The sequence below is a fragment of the Orcinus orca genome, chromosome 3, assembly GCF_937001465.1.
Source record: "Orcinus orca chromosome 3, mOrcOrc1.1, whole genome shotgun sequence".
Lineage (NCBI taxonomy): Eukaryota > Metazoa > Chordata > Mammalia > Artiodactyla > Delphinidae > Orcinus > Orcinus orca.
In genome coordinates this window covers 115,439,387-115,464,548 of record NC_064561.1, presented here as the reverse complement: position 1 = coordinate 115,464,548, position 25,162 = coordinate 115,439,387, and the positions used below count along the sequence as shown (strand labels likewise).

Here is a 25,162-nt window from a genome sequence, read left to right as displayed (position 1 = left end):
TCACTTACCGCAAATGTCTGTGGGAAAAAAGCTTGGGCTTTTCAAAATAGGTTAGAAATTCCGCTAAAATACTGTATCTCCAAAAGATGTGCATATAATTTTTTGACGTGGGCATTGACTTATTAGGTAAAATTGAAGGAGAAAATAAATATATATTTAAATCATTTCTTTAAAATAGAGATACTTGATTTTCATATCTTTCCAAAAATCAGGTACGGTTATTTCCATGTCCTAACTTTATTAACAATGTCCTTCGTGGCTATGCCATTTAAATCAGTCTGTTTTCAGGTATAATAGTTAAAGTATAATTAGTATGTACAGAAATATTTACTGTCTGCTATAAATATAATTAATTAGACCTAGTACACTGAAGGTTTTTTTTTTTGCATGCTATAAATCACTTTTGATTTCAACAAATGGGTACTACACAAACCTTGGTAAATGAAATGCTATTTGACTTATCATTGCTAAATAATTGAATAAAGAGGAGAGCTAGGTAAATGGTGTGGAAAAAATATCTAACATCACTCTTATCAAAATGAAAGTTGCTTTGAAAATGAAACACAATTTCAGCTTTTGTAGGTAGTGCAATCATTTTCTTACCTTTATTTCACTAAAACACTTTCCCCCTACAATCTATACACATACACCATCTACAGTGTAAGTGCCCTTGTGATGTCTCAATTCCAGCAGAAGATTTTTTTTCTTTTAATTATCTAGCTTTATTTTTGGACATAGAACAATTGATTCTACATGTCATTAACCAAGCTTAAGCACATTTCGTGTATTAATGTACAATATCATGAATTTGGGAGGTGCCTGGGGGGGTTAATTACTGGTAGGTAAAATTACTCTTGTCGATACTAATAACAAATCTATTGTTGAAAATTATAAGCATACACTAGTGTTTTGGATCTTTGGGCATCAGATCTATGGGGTTTTTTCATAATAACTTCTACTAAATAATGAATTCTGAATATGCTTAAATGTAGACTGAAAAGTTTTCAGATTTGGAGCAAAGAGTGAATATTTTATCCATTTATGTTGGATATAGTTAAGATACTGCTGAGGAATTTTAAGTTTTGAGTCTTCTTTTTTAATTTTGTGGACATTTGGAAGATATATTATTCTTTTTTATTGAAATTCCCACCATGTCTCATGCAAAGTAGTGAACTACACCCTCTAAGAGCTCAATACATTCTCAATACATTCTAGTGGTTATTAATAAAAGAAATCATTCCCCAGACATACATATTATGGGACAATCATAAACAAGGGAGATCTCCTTGTTTGTAATACATTTCACAGTGGATACTTTCACTGTTAAACGGTTTTACCTTCTGACTTGATCTAATTTTTAGATGATCATAGGATTTTCCCACTTCTATTATTGACCTATATTACCTGGTACATTATGAGAATAAAGTGTGACTTGAGTAGAGTCTGTTAATAGAAACCTTATACTCCCAGATGAGCTTTTAGAGACTTGCACCTTAAGTTCACCTGAGGCAGTTTTGCAGAATTATAACTTAATATAGCTGGCAAAAACCTAGATTCCTAGGTGAGTATTAGGAAAACTAGCTCTTTTCTAATACTAATGTTCCCACACCTCTCTATCTGCTATTATCCAAGTCTTGATTCCATCCAAGGAAATAAAATGAGGTAAAAGTGCCTATGTGCCTAGAGAAAAGATTTACTTGGGTTCTCAAAATATTATGAAGAAATCTTCTAAGCTGAACACCCCATGGAACTCACTTTCTTGAAGAAAATACTCTGTATGACTCTGGTAGTTAAATTCAGCCCACTTCCCAGTTATTCTCTCTTGCCTATTTTCCACTGTGGTTCTAATCCCCAATTACTTACATTTACATCTGTTAATAGAAAACTTCTCATTTCCTAAATTCTCAGTAATTTAACAGCCATTAGAGACAACTCTGGGTTAAGGTAACAGGAAATCCCAGAGATTAGGTAGAAATTATCACTGTCTAAAGGCAAACAACAAATTATCTCTCGTACACATATATATCTTTCCTCGAGAAAATCTATTTTACATAATATTTATAATATTTAAGCATTCATTGTATGCAACAACTGAATTACATGCTTTGAATGCATTATTTCACTAGTCTCATAACAAGCCAGTGAGGTAGAGAATATCCATTTTCCCCATTTTGCAGAAGAGAAAACTGATCCCCTAAATTTTACCTGCGGATTAACCCCAGTAGAATCACCTGGAGGGCATTGATAAAATTGGAATCTCTTAGGTACAAGCCAGTTCCCCAGGTGATTTTGACACACACCAGGTTAAGAACCACCAATATAATGGATTTTAAATATAAGTCCATATTATATATCTATATATATATCTTCATACTAATTCAAATACATATTTATAATACCCTGTATTATTGCCATTGAAAGCTGAGTAAATAGTGCTTATCTTGTGATCTTTTAAAGCTAATACATCATGATAAATTGATGAATTGATATTTTCCTTGAGAAAAATCAATGATATCAAGGTCACTCTTTGATTCATAAGGCATTCTATGAGGCTAAGGGGCACAAGTACATTTCCATGAATGTGTCACTCAAGTAGAAAGCCTCTAATTTGTTTGTGGCAAGGGCAGAAATGTTTTAACCAAAAAATGTTATTTGATCTAATTTCCATGGAAGTTCCCATGTTTTAGATACTGTATTATATCCCAGGATTTGTTGCTGACAATCTGGGAATTCCAAGGAGGCTGGATTATGAAGGCAGAATACCAGAGAGGAAAAAGTTTCACAGAGAAAGTACTCAAAGGTCTACAGAGATAGCCCCACCACCACATGCACATAAAGAAAATTCCCAAGGCCAAGGAAAGAACTACCTGAAAGGATTAGAGGAAGCAATATTTGGCACTTACACAGGGCCAGAAACAGTGCCTGTCCCCACAGTCAAACTGGAAAACTTCATGATTCATGAGGCACGGTGTGGAGGGTCTCACCTCAGTAGTAGGTAATAAAGAGCACTAAACTAACTGGGGCTCTGGTCCTGTCTACCAAGTCTTAAGCAAGACCCAAAGGAACAAAACTGGTCCCAAGTAATTTAACTGCATGTACTAGCAAAGCTCAAGAAAATTTATAGAAATACAAAAACATCCAGCACTCAACAAGGTCAAATGCACAATGTCTGAACCTGATTAAAAAATTTTCAGTTATGCAAAGAAGTAGGCAAATATGATCCATAATAAGGAGAAAAATGAATTAATCCAAACTGACCAAGAACAGACACAGATGTTAGAATTATCACACAAAGATATTAAACAGTTACTATAATAACTGTATTCCATGTATTCAAGAGCTAGAGAAAAAAACTGAACAAGTACAGACATGGAAGATACAAAAGAAGACCCAAATTGAACTTAGAGATGAAAACTTCCATGTGTACAATGAGAAACACACTGTATGGAATAACAGCAGATTATGCACTGCAGAAGGAAAAAATAGTGTTCTTGAAGACAGCAATAGAAACTATCCAAACTGAACCAGAAAGAGAAAAATGACTCAAAGAAATTTAAACAGATCATTGGGGGCCTGTGGAGAAAAATTAAAGCAGCCTAATAAACACACAATTGGAGTTCTCAAAGGAGGGAAGGGGAGTGATAAGTAACATTAAAAGAAATAATAGATGAAAATGTTCCAAATTTGATGAAAACTATAAGCCAGTGGATTTAAGAAGCTCAGTGAACCTCAAGCACAAGATACATGAAGAAAACTACACTGGGCTTCCCTGGTGGTGCAGTGGTTGAGCATCTGCCTGCTAATGTAGGGGACACGGGTTCGAGCCCTGGTCTGGGAAGATCCCACATGCCGCGGAGCAACTGGACCCGTGAGCCACAACTACTGAGTCTACGCATCTGGAGCCTGTGCTCTGCAACAAGAGAGGCCACGACAGTGAGAGGCCCGCGCACCGCGATGAAGAGTGGCCCCCGCTTGCCACACTAGAGAAAGCCCTCGCACAGAAACGAAGACCCAACACAGCCAAAAATAAAAATAAATTAAAAGAAGGCTCAACATTTAAAAAAAAAAAAGAAAACTACACCAACCAAACTGCCCAATAATCAGTGAGAAAGAACAAGGGAGAAAAGATACATTATATAAAGAGGAACAAACATAAAGATGACAGATTTCTTGTCAGAAACAATGCAAGCAAGAAGAGAGTGGAGCTTTATCTTTAAAATGCTGAGAGAATTTTTTAACATCGATCAAGAATGCTACACGCAGTGAAACTATCTTTCAAAAAAGACGGTAGAATAAAGATTGTTTTTAAACATACAAAAGCTGAAAAATTTCATCATCAGCAGATATGCACTATGAAAAGTGTTAAAGGGAGTCTTTCAGACAGAAGGGGAAAAGTTTCATGACATAGAAAGCAGAAAATGAATAGAACTACAAGAAAAAATAGACTAATCCACAATTTTTTATAGTCAGAAATTTAAAAATCCCTCTGTTAATAGTTGTAAGGTAAGAAGACAGAAAATCAATAAGGATTTAGAAGATTTGAAAAATACTGACATGACCTGATAGATGTTTGTAAAACATTCCACTCAACAACAGCAGAATGTGCATTCTTTTCAAATGAACACTTACCTAGATCATTTTCCAGACCATAAAAAAGTACAATAAATTTAAAAGAATTCTAATCAAGTTACATTCTCTGACCACAGTGTAATTAAGTTAGCTAAACAACTGAAAGATATCTGTAAAATTTCCAAATATTTGAAAACTAAGTAACACAATTTTAACAAAACCATGGACCAAAGAATAAATCAAAAGGAAAATTAGACAGCATTTCTAACTAAATAAAAATGGAAACACCCCATTATCAAACTTTGTGGGAAGCACCTAAAGCAGTCAGCAAACTGAAGCCTGTGGGCCAAAGTCTGCCCATCAGGTATTTTTGTAAATAAAGTTTTATTGGAACATAGCTGCACTAACTTCTTGCATATTGTCTCTAGTAAATACAGAAAAGGTTTGCTGAATCATGACTTAGAGAAATTTATAGCATCAAATGACTGTCCTGTTATAGTACTGTAGCCCAGAAATAACCTTTGTTAACATTTTTATCTATGCCATTCTGGAAGATGGAGGTTCATTTCTTGGGTGCAATATTTAGGGAAATTTCTCTGGAGACCAAGTCTGGGGATGGGAATGTGAATTTACTTTTGAGAAGATCATAATGTTGTCTTTAAAGGAAAAAGTTGTTTGGGGAGACGTTTGATTTCTAACATGATATACTTAAGGCTCTGGATTAGTACTGGGTATTCTAACTTAGTTAAGTCTTTAAATGTGGTGAGTCATATGAATGCATTGTTCAATTCAAAGATATTTTTATTGGGAATAGAAACATGGTGGTGAAGTAGGACACATCAAAGTGTGTCAAGCTAATTAACATTAACATTCATCATCTCATAGTTATCTTTCCTGTTGTAGTAAGAACATTTAAGATCTACTCAGCACATGGATGGACCTAGAGACTGTCATACAGAGTGAAGTAAGTCAGAAAGAGAACAACAAATATCACATATTAACGCATATATGTGGAATCTAGAAAAATGGTACAGATGAACCAGTTTGCAAGGCAGAAAGAGAGACGCAGATGTAGAGAACAAACGTATGGACACCAAGGGGGGAAAGCAGGGGGTGGGGTTGGTGGTGGTGGGATGACTTGTGAGATTGGGATTGACATATATACACTAATATGTATAAAATGGATAACTAATAAGAACCTGCTGTATAAAAATAAAATTCAAAAGAAAAAAAAAAGAATCTATCATCAGCTACCTGAGAGAATGTGAGCAATAAAGGGAAATTCAAATAAAAAACAAACAACATTTTTATCATGCCATATTGGTCACTTTTGTTGGACACATTAAGCTATTAATATTTTTACAAAATTGAAATCATATATGTATATATATGTTGAAATATATATTTTTGAACTCTATATAGAATTCCATCATACAGATATTCCAAAATTTTTTTTTGTTTCCTATTCTTGATTTTATTTCGAATTTTTTATTATTAAAAATAATGCTAAGTTTAACATCTCTGTAGATAAATCTTAGTGTGTATCTCTGTTTTCTCAGGATAAACCCCTAGAAAGGAAACCTCTGAATTATAGGTTGTCGATTAACAACTGTTGTGCGGATATACTTCTTTCTATTCTGTTTCATTAATTTACATGTCTACACTTATATCAATACCACTTTGTTTTAATTACTATAGCTTATATTTAAGTCTTCAAATAAGTAGTATGGGGCTTCCCTGGTGGTGCAGTGGTTGAGAGTCCGTTTGCCGATGCGGGGGACACGGGTTCGTGCCCCGGTCCGGGAAGATCCCACATGCCGCGGAGCGGCTGGGCCCGTGAGCCATGGCCGCTGAGCCTGCGCGTCTGGAGCCTGTGCTCCGCAACGGGAGAGGCCACAACGGTGAGAGGCCCGCATACCGAAAAAAAAAAAAAAAAAAAAGTAGTATGAATTGTTTTTTCAAACTTGTTTTGCTAATCTAGGTCTTTGGATTTTCCATATACATTTAGAATCATCTTGATATTTTCTTTTCAAGAAATTGATGGAATTTGGTTGGGATTGCATTGCCTCTATAGATAAATTTGGGAGTATTGACATCTTAACAATGTTTATTCTTCCAATTCATGAACACAGCGTACCTCCTCATTTATCTAGGTCTTTAGTTTTTCTCATTAATGCTTTGTAGTTTTCACTGAACAGATCTTGCATTCTTCTGGTTAAATTTTTCATATATTTTGATGTTTTGTAAATGGTATGACACAGGTTGTAAACAGGTATATGTGAATACATACATGTATTGAGCCATGACTTTTTTTCATGTGCAGCATAATCCAACCAACTGAACTAACAGACAAAAGAATGAAAGAAAAATAAGTCATATAGTAGATAGCACTCTAAATTGCTATAATTATTAGACAGAATATGTGCTAGATCAATGGACATGGAATTCTCTAGAAGATGAATATAAGTAAGAATGGAAATACTGTCTTTCTGCTTTGGGTATGGTTTTAAGTTTCTCATGTTTAAGAAATAGCATAAATTACTAGGTGTACAACAGTTGGGTTAGAGATTATACATATTTTAAATTTTAATAACTGTAGGCACTAATACAAATGTATGTAGGGGATGTTCACTGTACTATGGTTTAAAACTGAAAAAAGTGGAATAATCCAAAGGTGTGAATAGAAAGGGTTGTTTGAATCATCTTGGGCAGAATTCAATGCTTTAAATACCTGTTTTCTTCAAAATAAGTATTTTACAGAGGCTAGATATTAACTCCAAGGATATACTATTTTTAAAATATTTTGGCAACTCAGAATTGTAGAACACACTTTTAACTAGATTCCATTAAGGACAACAGTGAACCTTTGATGATGGATTGGAACTGTGATAAAACCAACTGTCGTTCAGAGTCAAAACTGGCAAAAAGGAAAGAAAGCGCATTCTAAATAAGCCACTGGTTAAAATTTTATGATTTTTTTCACACAATTTATAAACTGGCTCTGAGGAGAATTCTATTATAAATATAAAAGATTTGAACTAACATTGCCATAGGTTGCCTAGAAATAAAAATTATCTCACAAATAAATTTTGTTGACAGGCATTTGTTGACAACTTTGTTGACAACAAGTTTGTTGACAGGCATTTGGGGCTACTGGAATAAATCTTCAGGATTCTTTCCAGTTCTGAAGTCCTATGATTCTGTTAAGGCAATGAAGAAAAACTGAGATTCTTCATCACTTCTAAACAGTTTCTAATAATCATAGTTGCTGCTGATTAGAGTAAAAGGAAGATTTCTTTCAAATTAAGAAAGAATTATTGAAATAATGAAAATAAGAATCCTTAATATCAAGTAGTTAGTGCAAGTGGCAATGAATAAAAAAGCATTCCATTGTCCCCTGCTCTAAAATTCTTAAAAATATTGACAATTTTCCATTCCTTCCTTTAGGGAAGAAGAAGAAAAAAGGTGAACTTATTTGGAATTCTATGTACTTTGCCCTTTAGAACTAGATGGTGTTACTGAAAGCAATATGGATCCTAGCACATTACAATATATAAATATCAGACCTGAATATAAATGTGCAGTGCATCTTTGGCCTTTGGGATATTAAAATGCTCCATGAGCCACGAACACACATTAAGTTAAAAAAAAATAAAAGGTGGCCCCTCTAAGTTATGTTATGAACCCACCAGGAAAGAACAATGTCTTCTTTGACATCCTCTAGAGAACACTTTGCATACATTGAAGTTCAATAGCCATCCAATAAAAAAAAGTTCACAATATTTTTGATCATGAATTAAGTTATGCTGAAAACTAGTACTTCAGTACTATTTGATATTTGATAAGGAAGTAGACATAAATTTGATACTATACAGTATTTTACTCATAAACATATTCAAAAATCTTTCTGTATCTCTTGTAATTTGTAGTTTATGTAATTAACTCATTTAATCTGTAAAATGAGTTTTTAATCTTATTTTAACTGAAAGTTTATATATTCAGTTCATGTATAAACTCATTTGGTCACTTACTTACACATTTTTTAAAAATCTACTCTTTTTCTTTCTTTCTTTTTTTTTTTTTTTTATACAGAGCGTCCCCGCTTCTTTTTTCTCTTTTCTTTAATCAGACCATATGTTTTTACCAAAGGTATCTCCACCCCTTGCCTCACTGGTCATTCTTTTATATGGCCAAGAAGCATCTATGTCCCCAGCTCCCACTGCATCACTTTCAATACCATGACAGTGACTATTACATTTCCATCTCTCTTTCCCAAAGTAGTTTTATTATTTCCTACTACAGGCTTGTCTGCTTTGATCTCCAAGCCAGTCCCCATGGACACTTTTCCTTTCGCTGGTGTTGGGCTTCTCACAAGCTAGCATTTTATCATGGACAGCCTTATCTTCCCAGCTTCTTCATTCCTTTTATTCAAGGCTCACCTCCCTCAAGAAAACTTCCTCAACTTGGAAAAGCAAATGCAGTCACACTCATACCAGTCATTTCTCCACTCTTCTCCCTTCAGCTAGTATAATAATGACATGAGATAAGACTAGGCTTATTATTACACTGAGAGCCTACTTTGCTTAAGACATCATCTGAATCTCAGGATATCAAGAGGTAAAACACAATCCTTGACAAAAAGTAGTTTAAAATCTATTTGTGGGAGAAAAGACAGGGAGGGATGACACTAATGCAAAGCATGAGCTAAGTCCAAATTAGTAGAACAGACAGGAATGTATAGGAGAGTCATAGTTTATTCATAGCAACTCAGATATACTGCGCTGTGCGTACACATACACACACAGAGAAACATGACTTTTCTTTAGCTGGTTTCATGATGTTCTGGTGCTTCTGTTTTCACTCAGCAGCAAAACTGTTTCAAAATTAACTTGCCCATTTAATTTAACTCAGGCTTTTCTGATTTCACTCTAGGTAAAGGCTGTGTGGGGAGAGTTACTACACAGACGTGTGTGCTCTTTCTTCTTCTCATTTTTTCCCCAGTGATATCTGGTCAAAGAAGTAACTTTTGCAATCCCACAGCAGCAAGAAAGGGCTCAAGTTTTCTTGTGAATGTCACTGCTGGCTCTCTCGGATCTACAGCTGGGCTCATCACTTCTGGTTTGGGGGACTTGGCCTCTCTCCTGCTGCATCGACCAAGAGCAACACTGCTCTGGAGTGGGCAGGGCCTAACAATTGGGTCTAGAGAAGTGGTCATCTTCCCCACTGACTGGGCACCCACTTTGATGACACAGCTGACACTCTGAGACTCAAAGTCCTCCTTCCATTCTCCCACTTTAAGTGCTTCCCCTGAGTTTTCTTGAGGTCCTTTCACCCCAAGGGAATTCCTTCATAGGCACACTGACTCAGTATCAGATACCTTTTGCTTGTCCTATGGTGTCACAAAGGAAATACTGGGTAGCAATTATGTCTTACACGGGCCCTGGACAGCCAAGAGAGGGATAAAGGGGTAAGGAAGAGGAGAGAAAAGAGAGGGAGACTCACCAGGAAAAACTGCAAGGACTTTAGTTTGTTTATTGTGGGGTGGGAAGGAGGAAGTTACAAATAAGACAGGGCCACATCAAAAATAGTCCTGTATGCCTGGCTAAGGATTTTCGAATTTGTCCCACATACAATGATTTTCAACAAGGAAGTACATCCACTCACAGAAACACAGGGGTAAACTGAAGCTCAGGCGTGGAAGCTATGGATTGTTAGTTGTGAGACTAAAGTGACAGGGACAGGGAGATCCCCTGCTGCAGCACAGGATAGAGTCACCTTCTCTCAACATTGCATCATCACTACCTGAAGCACAGTAAATATTTAAAAAAAACATTTTATTGAATAAATGGAATGAATAAATGATGGAAGTAACAAAATTTCACCAAAAGTCCTAAAGAGATTGCTCTTTAAAACATTCCATGGAGGGGCTTCCCTGGTGGTGCAGTGGTTGAGAGTCCGCCTGCCGATGCAGGGGACACGGGTTCGTGCCCCAGTCCGGGAAGATCCCACATGCTGTGGAGCAGCTGGGCCCACGAGCCATGGCCGCTGAGCCTGCACGTCCGGAGTCTGTGCTCCTCAGCGGAAGAGGCCACAACAGTGAGAGGCCCGCGTACAGCAAAAAAAAAAAAAAAAAATTCCGTGGAAAACTGGGCTCTAGATTCAGAGAAATGGTGAACTTTGAGGGAATGTGAATACACTGAGACTCGTGTTAAAAACTCGTATAATTTCTAGGGTAAAAAAGTCACATCCGGTAATATTTCAGGGTCCTTGAATAGGAGCTGTACGGTTGCAGCACTAAGAGCAAGAGGCTTTATCCCACTTATAGTTTAAATCTATTGGGAGACCCTTCAGATTGTTTGCTAGGTGTAACGTGTAACCAGCTGAAACCACTTCAGAATAGAGCTGCCTTGCTCAGAGATGGCAGCAGCAGCAAGCAGAACTTTCCAGAACGAGAGCATGCAGAGGAGTCCCTCTACTGCCCATTAAGTCACGTTACTCTTAGTTTCATCTGTTTTCACGCCCAGGGATTCCAGGTTGAAACAACTTTATGAAACACTTTGGTTATTTTAGTAACACAATGCACAGGGCCATCTAATTTCATGTGAATCTATTTTGAGGCTTAATCATTAATTTTCAAATATTAAAAACATCTAATGAAAATGTATGTTGAGTCTGTATCATCATATAATCATTGGGGTGTCTGAGTCATGACAGTGAAGGCTTATATTATAAACCCTCCCCCAAAATATGCAGAACCCTTTCTGCAACCAGGTGCCTGGTATTTTACATACATCATTTCATTGTCCTGACAGCCTACATAATAACTATTATTAACTCCATTTTACAAGTAAGGAAGACAAGGAAACAGCCTCAAAAAGCTTAAATAACCTATCCAAAGTCCTTTTTAAAAAAAATCTGGGAAAGGGCTTCCCTGGTAGCTCAGCGGTTAAGAATCCGCCTGCCAATGCTGGGTACACAGGTTTGAACCCTGGTCTGGGAAGATTCCACATGCCGCGGAGCAACTAAGCCCATGCGCCACAACTACTGAGCCTGTGCTCTAGAGCCCGCGAGCCACAACTACTGAGCCCGCGAGCCACAACTACTGAGCCCGTGTGCCACAACTACTGAAGCCCACGCACCTAGAGCCCATGCTCCGCAACAAGAGAGTCCACTGCAATGAGAAGCCCGTGCACCGCAACGAAGAGTAGCCCCCGCTCACCACAACTAGAGAAAGCCCGCATGCAGCAACTAAGACCCAACACAGACAAAAATAAATAAAATAAAATTTTAAAAATCTGGGAAAGCCTATCTCACTCCAAAGTCCTTGGCCCACCTGTAGCAGCCTTTGAGAAAAATCCCAGGGTCACTGTTTTGGCAGGCCCTCTCTTTTGGAGAAGTCTTTAAATGGCCCTTTCATACTTACTGTTATGATCACTGTTGCTTTTCTGCTCTGAGCACCTATGCCCACTGTTCTGTTATATAGATGTGAAGATGAAATTGCTTCAGAAATAAGGAGATGCACAGAGGAATAGAATTGGAACGAGGTTTCTTTTTCTCGTGGCAGGAAAGCAAGAATTTGGGGATGCAGTATTGCATCTGAGTACTTTTTTTTAATGATTCAGCCCACTTCTGGTATTCTCTCCTCAGACCTGAAAGTCTGGTTCCAGTATCAAATGTTGAGTTTTTTTTTTTTTTTTTGCGGTACCCGGGGCCCTCACTGTTGTGGCCTCTCCCATTGCGGAGCACAGGCTCCGGATGCGCAGGCTTAGCGGCCATGGTTCATGGGCCCAGCCGCTCCGCGGCATGTGGGATCTTCCCGGACTGGGGCACGAACCGGTGTCCCCTGCATTAGCAGGCGGACTCTCAACCACTGCGCCACCAGGGAAGCCCCAAATGTTGAGATTTTTGTTGTTTGTCTTATCAGATCAAAGCGACTCACAAATACAGGTCAATCATCTACAATCTCTTTCAAGTTGTTGCTTTTGTTAAAGAAAACCAAGAAAACAAAACCACTGACTTGCAGAGGGTACAAATAAACAAAATAGAATTAGATTTAAATAAAGGAAAATGGGCTGACACAAAAAAAGTCACCCTTTTCAGAGTTGAGTCATAAACTTCACTAAATGTTCTCTACTGAGCTGAACTCCCTACAAAAGCTTTAAATATGTGGGGGCCAAAGGGCCACAAAATAAAATACACTGAGGGTCCTTTTGCTACTGAATCAAGTTCGGTTTGCCCTACACTCACCAAGCCAAAACGCTGAGACACTGAGATTTTCAGCAGAGAGGAGAAAGGGATTATTCGCAAAACACGAGCATCCTGGTAGAATGGTAACACTTACTTAGAGAAGAAAAAGATTTTAAAAAAGTTTTGTTAGCAAATATACTTGGGAAATACTGTTACAGAACCAGGTTCATTTTGTCCAACGTGCAGCAAGGCACAATGCTGAGATGCGGAGGCTTGCAGCAAAGAGAGTTTATTTGCATGACAGAGAAACAAGGAGGCAGAAAAAGAAGTCGTAGATCTGCCTCCCCCAAGGCAAGGGCCTGGAGTATTTAGAGGATAACGAACTAAGCAGCAAGGCGGTCTGAGGCCTGGGGACAAAGTGAGGGGCATGGGGTTGTGGGGAAAGGTGACTGGAAAAATGTGCTGTAAACAGTAATCACTGCTCTGTGCAGGTGTAACTAAGCTCCAGGCCTCTGCACATTCAAAACATGGAGGCATTTAGCATGATCTGAGGGTGGAGTTTTTGGCCCTGTGACGTCAAAAGGTCACCTAGCAGACACTGGCGCATGCCCAGTTGGAGGGTCGGTGGTCCTATCCAGTCTTAACCAGCTCAGCTTGAACTACACAGAGCTGACTCCAATTCCTGGAAAACAACTCATGCCATGTGCAGTTTGGAGGACGCACAAGTTCTTTTGTAGCAACAATTACAATGACCTTGATTAGCGAAGCTAGGTGAAATAGATTTGACTAACGATTACCCATGGTTTCACATTACCCTTATAAATGTGCCCTCATCTTGGGACATTCCTATCTTAGAGACGGTATGTATCCATACGTGCAGGGGAAAAAAACAACAACAACAACAACAAGCTGGATGGCTAATTTATTGGAGATGGAGAGAATCAGGGATAGACCAGAGAGCCTGACGTGTCTCTAGGACAGAAACAGACATCCATCAAGAACCAAAGTCCTCTCTCTCTGCTCCTCACCCTCTCCCCTTTCTCTGTTTCTTTTCCACATGAGCAACATAAAGTCATCACAGGCCTGACTTAAGTTCAGGAATCCCTTAGACTCACTAGATTTGGCAAAATCCATTTCTACATACTGGAAAGAAGGAATCTGATTGGCCCAGGCCTTGTCCAATCATCTGCAGGTAGGTGGGCGGGGCCAGAACCAGCCACTCTGAGAAGGAGCATGATGGTCCCTCCGTCGAGCGTCGGAGCTCTCTCCCAAAGAGCCTGAGGGGCCCTTCCTCCTCCCGACAGGCAGAGTACATCAAGTTAATTTCCTTAGGCAGTGTATTCCGTTTACAATATGCTATAATTAATTTCCAATGCTCAGACTAGTTTTCTTGTCATGTAAGCAGTAACCACTACACAGCAAAAGGATTCATTTTGGCGTAGTTCTTCAAAATATACACAGAATTCTTCAATCCACTCCCACGACCACCACCACAAATCCACCATCCCCCCTTCCTCCCTTCCTGTCTGTCACCTCCCCTGCAGCCTACAACAGAGATAACTGTAAACACAAAGAACATATCACTGGCCTGATAGCAAAGAGGGTAATAATACCTCCCTCTAGCTTTCTTCAAAAGGATATCGTTGCACAATGAATACACTACTGTTTATTGAGTACTCTGAGTTTCTTGGAAATAGTCACTGTATAAATACAAAGTACTATTACTGTTATCACCACGTTTAACATGTGGTTAACAGTGGAGAAGTTCTTTTGCAGTCCTAGCTGTAAACTATAGCTGTAAATTCTTCCCTTCTTCTTTAAAGCCGTTCCAGAGGCTTTGAACAATGATACTATAGTAACAATTCAAGTACATCACCGTGCCCAATGAATAACAGCACTCTTGATTAATGGCACTTGTTCAACGTCACACTGACAAAAGTATGAAGTGTTAAAAAAATAGTGTTTCTGCCTACTATGATTTTTTTTCACTATTTAAAACACAGGCATCATCAGAGCTGAGTTTTTTTTCTTTTTAAGCTGGACTTTTTTTTTTATTACCTTTTCGTCTATTCAGTTGCTGTTATATTTTTCATTCGACAAGTACTGTGCTTTTGTCTCACACTGGTGCTTGCTATCAGAGTGTTATCACTCAAGAGATCTGCTGTAGGATCTGCTAAGCATCTCTGCAATCAGCAAGCCGGGGGTGGGGGGGGGGTGGGGGGGGGGCTACCCTAGCACAAGACCTCTACCCAGGGTGGAAAAGGAGGGTGGGAAAAAGGAGGGCAAGCACTGCTGAGAGTCACACACTGGGTCACAGCTGACAAGGAACAGCCAGGTGCTGCCAATATCTATCATGGAGCCATTGGTAAATTGTAGGTGACTGGAGGCATACTTCACGGTGCTGTATCAGAGTTTATGTATTTTACTAACCTTATTTCATTGGGTTGAAGCTATACAGTTTTATGAGCCCCCCAATACTCTACTAGTTGGAAATAAATTCTTCCTCAGCTATATATCAGAGGATGACATTGCTGTTGGCCCATCTCTCTGAGCAAATGCTCTGCCTGTATTTCTTCTTTTTCTTTCAGCCTCGGGATAGGGTGCAGGGGTGTGGAGGTGGGAGTGTTTCTGCATGATGTGCGGGAAGGAAACAGCTTGTAGTTCAAGGTGAGGGAGGCAGTGCAACCCAAAGGCCAGCTTTAGCCTCTTGTCCCATCCCTGTCTTGCAAATTGTTCAGTCCACTGGCGATTTGAATGGTTAGCACGATTGTCAGCTATCTCTCTGCTCCAGCTTTTCTCTCTCCTGGCAGGAACTCTGGGACACAGACTTCGCAAACAGTAATAATAACTCTACTTTAGCTTTCACATTTTTGCAGTTGTTATTATGTCATCATGGTAAATGACCATAATTGACCCCCACAATGAAATGCTGCCAACATTCATATGAATAGCAACTGCAATCGTGCAGACTAGCAGTCATGTGCTTTGCAAGTAAAAATTGTGCTGAATAGCCGAAATCTCAGGTTCGTTTGGGGACCTGAGTATTTCTGAGTTATAATAGGAAATGATTTGTTTCTGAAACAGAAGAGTGCTGCATACAGAAACCTAAATAGCAGGTCAGGGTGAAGTAAGTATTAAAGGGAGATTTCCAGGATTTGCAGGAGCCCTTATGTCTTTGGGGGCTGATTTAGATACAGAGTGATGAGTCAGGAGACTCCACCTGAGCACGGAGATCTTGTAATTCTATTTCTCATCTAAAGGGCACACACAAAATACACACATATACACTCACATGCACGCAAAATTTAACCATCTCTACCATCACAGAGTTAGCATTCACCTTTTCTGACCTTCTCCAGAACTGGCATGCAGTAAGGATATAACAAAACAGTGAAGAAAGAAGTGACAATGCCAAAATACATATCAATTCTCTGACCGTAACTGTGTATTTCAATATTGTGCTTGGGATGCAATTCCAGCTAAATTAGCCTCGACAATTTTCAGCTTATTTGGTTGAGAAATCAAGATCATTTCAAGATGGTTGTTTCAATAAATGAATGAATGGGTGAATAAAGGAATGAAATCTCTCTATCTGATCCTATTTCTAAGGAACCTAGTCTATCACAGAATGCCTATGTTTTATTGGGCTTTTTTTTTTTTCTCAAGCTGGGCACCATGCCCTTAAATAAAACACGACCTAACACAGAAAGCAGGGACCTTGAAATTAGCTTTACATAGATTAATGCAATCTAAAGAAACCTTGCTGGTTCAACCATTGTCAAGCAGATCCAGTTAAAATTACTCACACAGGACTTTGAAACCTGTCCCAAAGTCTTCTCTTAATTCCTTCTTATGTTCCAGAAACAAACTTCTCTCCAGTTCTGCTCCTCTGCATAATGAGAACACCTTTAGGGAGAACAACCGGCAGCCTCACATCATTCTTGCTACAGAAACTAAGGAAGATCATGAACTTTTCATTATAATCAGATAATAATAGAAATTAGTCAACTATTCCTGTGATTCCCAAATTATAGGGAAATTGAGAAAGAACTTTGCCTGGACAGTTTCTAGCATTTTAGATCAACTGTTTACAAGAGTAAGTTTCCTGTGGCTTCCTGCGGCACGAAGAGTTATCTCCCCAGGATGACCTAGGACAACCACAGGAAAAATACAGTTGCCTTTGGACCATTTCCACCTTTTAAAAAATTCTCCTATCCCCTAGTTCCCCTATCGATCAGTGACTTCATTTGCTCAGTGGCCCCTCAGAGGGGTTCAAATCTACATGGTGTCCACGGCTCCTCCCCACCAACCCACGACAAGCAGATTTTCTCCCTTACTCCTGTCTCTCTCTCAACTCAATCAAAATGTCCCCATTACACTAGTGTGGCAAGGCTAGATATTACCAGAAAACTTATTTACCAGAAAGCTTTTATGCACTGGGCTGTGAAAAGCTGTAACTCTCCTCATAAGTATTTTCAATTTTAAAAAGGAGTTTATTAACCCAAATGAATCTCTTATTTTTTAAAAGGATAGAGATATTTTGTTCAGGGAAGACTTGTCTACAAGACTCTCCTGAGTCTGCTCCGGCATGCTAAAAATCAGCAACTTGATAACCTATTTCTGAAAAGTTCCCTGACTTCAATTTGAATTTCAAAGTTCAAATTCAAGCATCTTAACGTTCTTAGTTTTACTCTAAGGTGAGTTAAAAACAAACAGAATAAAGGCAGAGGCATATAACTTTTCTAAATTGCATTTATTGTTTGTCTCTTTTTCTTCCTATTCGTACCAGAACAGGAAGGAATGACTGAAGGGCAAGTAATCACTCCCTGGTTGGAGGCTGACTTACTGTTGGCCAAGCAAGGACTGGATCATCTCTAACTGGACTGGTCAGTCACTGTGGGCAATAGAGGTGCTCCTCGTGGAATTTGCAAGTGGAGAAAAGTATGTGAAATTTTTCTTGCTTATGTTGAATTTTTTGAAGCTCGTGCATTCCATTATTAACTCAGTGTGTTGTTTTGACCAGGGAACTGTTAGCCACAAGCCTGGACTACCAGCCTCTGCGGTCACCTCTCATTCCAGTGGGAAGGAGGCTTCTCTTTCTCTTCACTTGGCCACGGACTATCCCATCTACCTCCTCTGTGTTCTGAGTCTCCTTCCCTGACCAGTGATTCTTATTTAATAGCTAGGCCACTACACTAGTCAAATGTGCAAAGAAAGTTAAGCTTTCATTTTCTGTGTTTAAAAGATGCTCATTAACCCAAATGGCTATTGTATGTTTTAAATGTGTGGTCATTTTCTATAATTGAGTTCATCTTATTTCTTAAACACCCACTTATGAGTTATATGTGTGAGAAATAGTAGCTCTTACCACCTTACAGTTTCATATCTTTCATTTCAAGGTGGTCTATTTGGGGGTACATGCTTAGTCTTTCAAGGTTGTTCTCTTGCCCCTGAGTTACCCCAGGGTAGCACTAGGGTACATGGGAGGTGGGTTATGTTCCTTTGTGGGGCTGGGGAAGTGGGGGAAAGTTACGGACTTGCAGTCACAGTCCCATGTGTTGCACTCTGGACCTTGGAAGAACGTGGGTAAAAGTGGCTAAATCTCCTGAGACAGCGTGTTCCCGTGGCTAATATTCACGGTCCATCAATTTGCTTCTCATCTCAAATACCCTATACTTTGTAACCTCTTCTTTCACGTCCCACACCTCTGGCTGGTTCAGGGATCATCTCAGCCTCTTCCTCTCCTCACCAAGGCTTATGGATACTTCTGGATCATTTGCACAATGTGTGCAGCCATGAGGAACCTGGAGTGTTATCTCATGTCTATTTAAATAAACATGTCTTCTACTAGGCTTGTGGTGGAAAATGGTTCTAGGATAAATGTTTGGCTTCTCCTAAAGGCTTGTATCCTCCCATTGGCCAGTTCTAAGAAAACAGGCCACTAGCACAGATATACTAAGATTCTTTCATTTCTCTCTGGATGTTTCTACCTCCCCAGCTTCATTCAATGCTACTCCCCAAGTTTGACCTGGAGTGGGAACTCCTGATACCCGTGCCTGGCGGCATGCTTAAACTTCTCTCTCTCATAGTCTTTCCAATTCCCCTTGAGTTGGAAGGGCTGGATTTTCACCATGTAGTAGGATCTTCCTTTATATTACATTCATGGCACATGATAAAACTGGGAGCTCAGTGAATTTAGAAAATCTTTTGTTTTCCTTCCAAGACTTCTCTGGCTTCTAAGATTGTTTTCAAACTAGGTGCTCAAAAGTTCTACTCTGGGAAAGAAAAGCTCAATGTCGGCTCTTTATTTCTCTTTACAGTCTGCCTATTTCATGCCTAATGTTTCCAGATAAAAATGAGTGTTTCTGGATGACTAGAAAGTCCTGTACATGAAAAAGCACAAGAAGAAAAGTGCAATGATATATTTTTTTTATTGGCGTATAGTTGCCTTACAATGTTATGTTAGTTTCTACTGTGTAGCAAAGTGAATCAGCTATACGTATACATATATCCCCTCTTTTTTGATTTCCTTCCCATTTAGTTCACTGCAGAGCATTGAATAGAGGTCCCTGTGCTATACAGTAGGTTCTCACTAGTTATCTATTTTATACATAGTATCAATAGTGTATATATGTCAATCTTCATCTCCCAGTTCATCCCACCCACCCCCTTCCCCCTTGGTATCCATAGATTTGTTCTCTACGTCTGTGTCTCTATTTCTGCTCTGCACATAAGATCATCTATACCATTTTTTTTAGATTCCACATATGTGCGTTAGTATACAATATTTGTTCTTCTCTTTCTGACTTCACTGTGTATGACAGTCTCTAGGTCCATCCACGTCTCTACAAATGACCCAGTTTCATCCCTTTTAATGGCTGAGTAATATTCCATTGTATATATGTACCAAATCTTCTTTATTCATTCCTCTGTTGATGGACATTTAGGTTGCTTCCATGTCCTGGCTGTTGTAAATAGTGCTGCAATGAACATTGGGGTGCATGTGTCTCTTTGAATTATGGTTTTCTCTGGGTATATGCCCAGGAGTGGGATTGGTGGATCATAGTATTATTTCTGTTACATATGCTTAATATGTCTAACTGATGCTTTCTCTGCCATCTTCTTAGGTGGCTTTCAGAGGAGATACTCTCACAAAATGCTATGATGAATGAGAATTTTCCCCCAAACCTCTCTCAGTCACAGTTCCTGACCCAAGTCTTAGATGATTGTTAGAGAGTCAGAGGATAACTTGAAGCCTTTGCCTTGTCACCAGACTGGGAGCTCCTCAAAATGCTGGGAGTATCTTGTTCTTCTTAAATCCTCAAAATCTAAAATAAACATTAGCCATCAGTTGAAATTGATCCAATTTTATTAAGTACTTCTGAAAACTGAAGTGAATGTTCTCCCTAACCTGACAGTCTGTTTTAGATAATTATCATTTCTATAGTATTTCAAAAAATATTTGTATTTCTCTATATGTACTGGACCATATCATTTAAACCCATAAATTTAATACACTTGACACACCAATGATGCTATCTCCAGCCCAGATCTCTTTCTTGAACTCTAGACTGTATATACAATTGGCTACTTAACCTCTTAACATGATTGTCTAAGACTGGACAACTGGACAACTGACTTTCCCCTCCACTCCTGCTCCTGCCACAGTCTTCCCCAGCTCTCCTCCTACCTTTTCAGCTTAGAAGCTGTATAATCATCCTTGAGTCCTCTTTCTCACACCCAAAATCCAATCCATCAGAAAATCCTGTCTCTTTATCTTCAAATAATATTAAAAATCCAGTCACCCGAATTTAATTACATCTCCACCGCTGTCATCTTTGTCTAAGGTACCGTCATCTCTCACCTGGATTATTGTCATTGCCTCCTAACTAGTCTTCTTGCTTTCAATCAAGTAGTCTATTTGCAAAAGAGCAATAGATCATATCCCTTACTTGAAGGAAAAAAGCCTCTATCAAGGTGCTTAAAAGGTCCCAAATGAGCTGGCCTCTTGCTACTTCTCTGACTTTCTTACTATTCTGCCTCCTGCTTGATCTTCTCCAGTCTTACTGGCCCCTTGATAATAACCAGCAAGCATGGTGCCACCTCACGGACTTTGCACTTACTGTTCCCTTGGCCTGGAATGACCTTCTCTTAGATACCCAAATGGCCACTCCCTCTCGTCCTTCAGGTCTCTGCTTAAATGTCTACCAGTGAGACCTTGCCTGACCACTCTAAAATAACACACTGTCCCCGGCACTCCCTATTCCCCTTTCCTGATGTATTATTTTTCCATAGCACTTACAATTATCAAAATATTATACCTTTCCATAATTGCTTATTAGATGTTTTCCTTTTCTAGAAAAGAATCTACATTAGGGCAAAAATATTTTTATCTTTTTAATTCACAACTGTATCTCCAGCACCTAGAACAATATTTGACACATGGTAAGGGCTCAATGAGGATTTTTTGGGTGGATGGAAGGATGGATGGATGGATCAATAGATGAATGGGTAGATGGATACAAAGATGTATAGAAAGAAGGAAAGCTTTCCAGATGGGACCAAAGCAATATGGAACACTAATTTTCATTGTTTTGTACCAGCAGTTTATTGGCATTTGTAAGGTATTTCTGGAGTTATTCTGAACTAGAGAGGGAATATTTTAAATGAACTTGTATCTCTATATTCATTTCTTTGTTGCATATTTATTAACTGCCAAACCTTGAAGGTTCAGCAATAAACAAGATAGACATGGTCCTTGCCATTAAGGAACTTACATTTGGAAATATATTCCAAGATTAGAAATATCTCCCAAGGTATTACAAGATACTAACAGAGTTAATATTGTTTTAATATATTACTACACTTTTCCTCTTTTGCATTTTCATATACAGGATACAAAATCTTGGAAGCAGTGAGCATAGTTAGGAGGCAATGGCAAGAATCCAGGCGAGAGATGATGGTACCTTGGACCAAGATGACAGTGATGGAGATGTAATTAAATTCGGGTGAGTGGATTTTGAATATTATTTGAAGATAGCCCAGATTTTCTGATGGATTGGATTTGAGGTGTGAGAAAGAAGAATCAAGGATGATTACATGGTTTCTAAGCTGAAAAGGTAGGAGGAGAGCTGGGGAAGACTGTGGCAGGAGCAGGAGTGAAACAAGAAGGTCAGTTGTCTGGACGTGGACAATGCTTTGGACCTTCCAAAGTCAAGATAAGACACAAATTGGTCCCTTGATTTAACAGCCCAGATACATTTTCAGCAAGTCTCCAGAAAATGGGAATTGATATAATAATATTGGTAATGACAGAAAGAGCCAACAGATCGTTTATTATGTGCCAGGCACTATTCTAGTCACTTAAGCAAGTTCCTAGCTAGAAACTACATATCCTTTGGCTATGGGTATGACCATCACTAGGTTGGAGTCAATGGGATGTAAGTGAAAATGGCATGTATATAAATTCTGAATTGTCTCCAACTTGAAGACAAGCTGCTTTTCCTGGACTTTGGCTCTTATTTCCATGAGTAGGACTTTTATGAGCCAGCAACCCAGACTTCAACTTTGTAATCAATGGTGGGGCTACAAGATGAAAGGAATTCAAATTCCTAAAAGTTTGTGGAGCACAGCTACACGCTGTTCTAAATTGGCCTGTTACATTAGAGATAAATAAGCTTCTCTTTGAGATTGTTGGATCTCCTTTTTTTCTAGGAATATAGCATTTACTCAATTAATATGCACAGTTTTCTGAGTTGAAATGATTGTAGCATTAACCAGGCACATGTAGAACTCTATTTTTATATTCTTTTTTACAATTATAAAAGAGCAAATTTCTTTATTGCATCTGGGCAGCTGTTTGCCAATCAGATTGTTGCTCTTACTTCCTTCCTGGACTCCCACCCAAGCTGGAAGAAAAGTGATATTCAAGGTGATATGTGCACAGTAGATGATACATGACGGACGTATTCAATACATTCCAATTATTATCACTATCGGGCACTGTTTCACCACTCAATTTCTAGACCAAAGCTACATTTCCCCGTTTTTCCATTAATTCTCAGTCTCTCATTCCGACCATAAAAAGTGGATTACAGTTTGCTCTTATAGCATTCACCAATAAAGGATATTTTGATTCATTAGACGCAGTTTTCTTTCTTTGCTCCTCTGTGCTATGTTGCAAAGAACAACCTTGTGATAAGTTGCTCCCACTTCACTACCAAAAATAAAGTCTTCTTTTAAAATTAAATACTTTCATTTCAACTGTGATAATGCCAAATTTGGCACAAATAATTTACCAATTCAACCTCAAAGTCTCCCCAAAACATTGGATTCAAGAGTGCCTAAAATTCAGGCAACATTCTCCTGGGGAAAGCATTCATATATTAGAAAGACCCTAACAAGCAGGGATCTAGATGCCACCTTTCCCATCTCTACTGCTATCACCACACCCCTACGGTCAGCACTCGGTCCGTGTCTCTCCATAGCTCTTATTGTTAGCATCGTTCATTTGGAACTCAGCATGTGATTATCATTATAGTTGTTTATCTTTTTGAATGCAGGTTCTGTCTCTACATTTTGCTTGTAAGAGAGGCACGGTGGCATATAATCTGATGTAGTCCCAGCCTCTAGCACAGCCGCTGCAGGGACAGAATGTGCTCAGTAAGAGTGGACTGGTGATGCTATGTGTAAACACTGTTCTCATGGAGCCCAGTGTTTCCAGGAAGCAGGGCTGGGAAGGGACACTTTTCTCCACTAAACACACATACACACACGCACACACACAGACACATACATATATAAATTATTTAGTGATTACTAAAGGTTAAGGAGGCCCACAATTGTGTTTGTTTGTTTGTTTGTTTTTCTGATGAGCCAGTGTTTAAGCTTATGCTGCTCCCCTCAGGACACCTCTTGAATTGTAGTTCTTAGCTTAATAGGCAGTACTTGAATCTGATTATCTCAAGAACAGAAGATCAGAGGACTGATATCTAATAACTGATAAGTATGGGCAGTATTTTACAAGAGTATTAGCATAGATAAAGTTCTCATTTCTATCTACGTTCAGGTGGAAAATATTTGAAAGCTCCTTTTCCCATGTACTTTGCTGATCCGTAATTATCAGGTTTACTAATGTTTATTTATTTTTGTTTACTTTGTAAAAGTTTACTTTATGGTTTTAACTCTGTGAATAATATAGAGAATGATATTAACACAATATATCTAAAAGTCTGGAAGGGGAATGTACCAAGATGACATTCCTAACAGATGTCAGTTTTATGTAAATACCATTGTAGAGGCAGAAGTCAGGATAATTCAGGCAAAATAAAAATAAGTCTGCAATTAAAAACCCATCTGAAAGTCACTTTTTCCTTTTACTGTAGCTGTTCGGAACAGTCTTTAATTTCATAATTCATCAGAAAGTCAATCTAGGAAAATGGTTAAAGAAATAGGCTGTGGACCTGCCTGGATTTGAATCCCAGGTCTCTCACTCACTAGCTGTTAAAACTAGAGCACATCATTTCTCTGCACTTCTATTTCTTCCACTGGCAAAACTGGAGGGGAAGAGCGTCTATCTCACAGGGTAGTTCTGAGGATTGGGTGAATGAACGCATACAAAACACGGAGCACATGGCCTGATGCATGGTAAACAAAGGATATTGGCTATTATTTGGGGATGACAAGTATTCTAGATAAATCAAGTGTTGAAATCTCCATTTGACTTTTCACTTTCTGATGCGAGAATGTCAACCAACATTTTTATCCTATTTGAAGATTTAATTCCCTCTTGTCATCTCCAAGGGAGTTCCACTTTAAGAAGAAAATAACCTAAGTAAAAACGCAGTGGAAGATAGGGAAAAAATCTGCTGTGATTCTTCTTTTTCCAAAAGATTTTAAAAATTATTCATGATTAATATTGCATTGCATTGCCTACATCTTTAGTCTTTAGGAGGACTGAAACAAGGGATAACCCTAGGGTTAATAGTAAAACAGAAAAATGGCCCTGTGTCTCATCAAAGTGTTTTCTCCCCCTCATTAGGGGTCTATCCTGGGTCCTATTGCCACTGTCTCAGAGGTCATCCAAGCTTGAAGAATGCCCACTGAGATGTTAATCTGCTGTGATTTCTTCAACTGTAGTTTCATTTTAGTAGAAGACACCTAGAAGGAAAAATGCTGGGCTGGTTTAGTGGGGATCTACTGTTTCATCCACCCATCACATACCATGCTTCTTTCTTATGACAACTGCCTTCTCCCCTAGGCCACCCACTATGTCCTCTATGATCCTGCCTTCTGATCCAGGAGCTGGCATTTGTCCTTGGCTAGGCCAATATTCCATCCTTGAGATTTTCAAACTTGGGACAGAGAGAGGCAGAGTAGTTCCTCTTCTGGATTAAAGACGTAAGAT

General features: G+C 38.8%; 1 long non-coding RNA gene across 2 annotated transcripts in view; it reads left to right on the top strand.

Annotated features, from left to right (window-relative positions):
- The window catches only part of LOC117195795 (uncharacterized), a 144,209-nt gene that overhangs the window by 110,176 nt on the left and 8,871 nt on the right, over positions 1 to 25,162 (top strand). For both annotated transcript variants that reach the window (XR_004475601.2, XR_007476674.1), the window contains exons 3-4: positions 17,546 to 17,697; positions 21,651 to 21,764. This is a non-coding gene — a long non-coding RNA (uncharacterized LOC117195795). The remainder of the gene's footprint in view (positions 1 to 17,545; positions 17,698 to 21,650; positions 21,765 to 25,162) is intronic.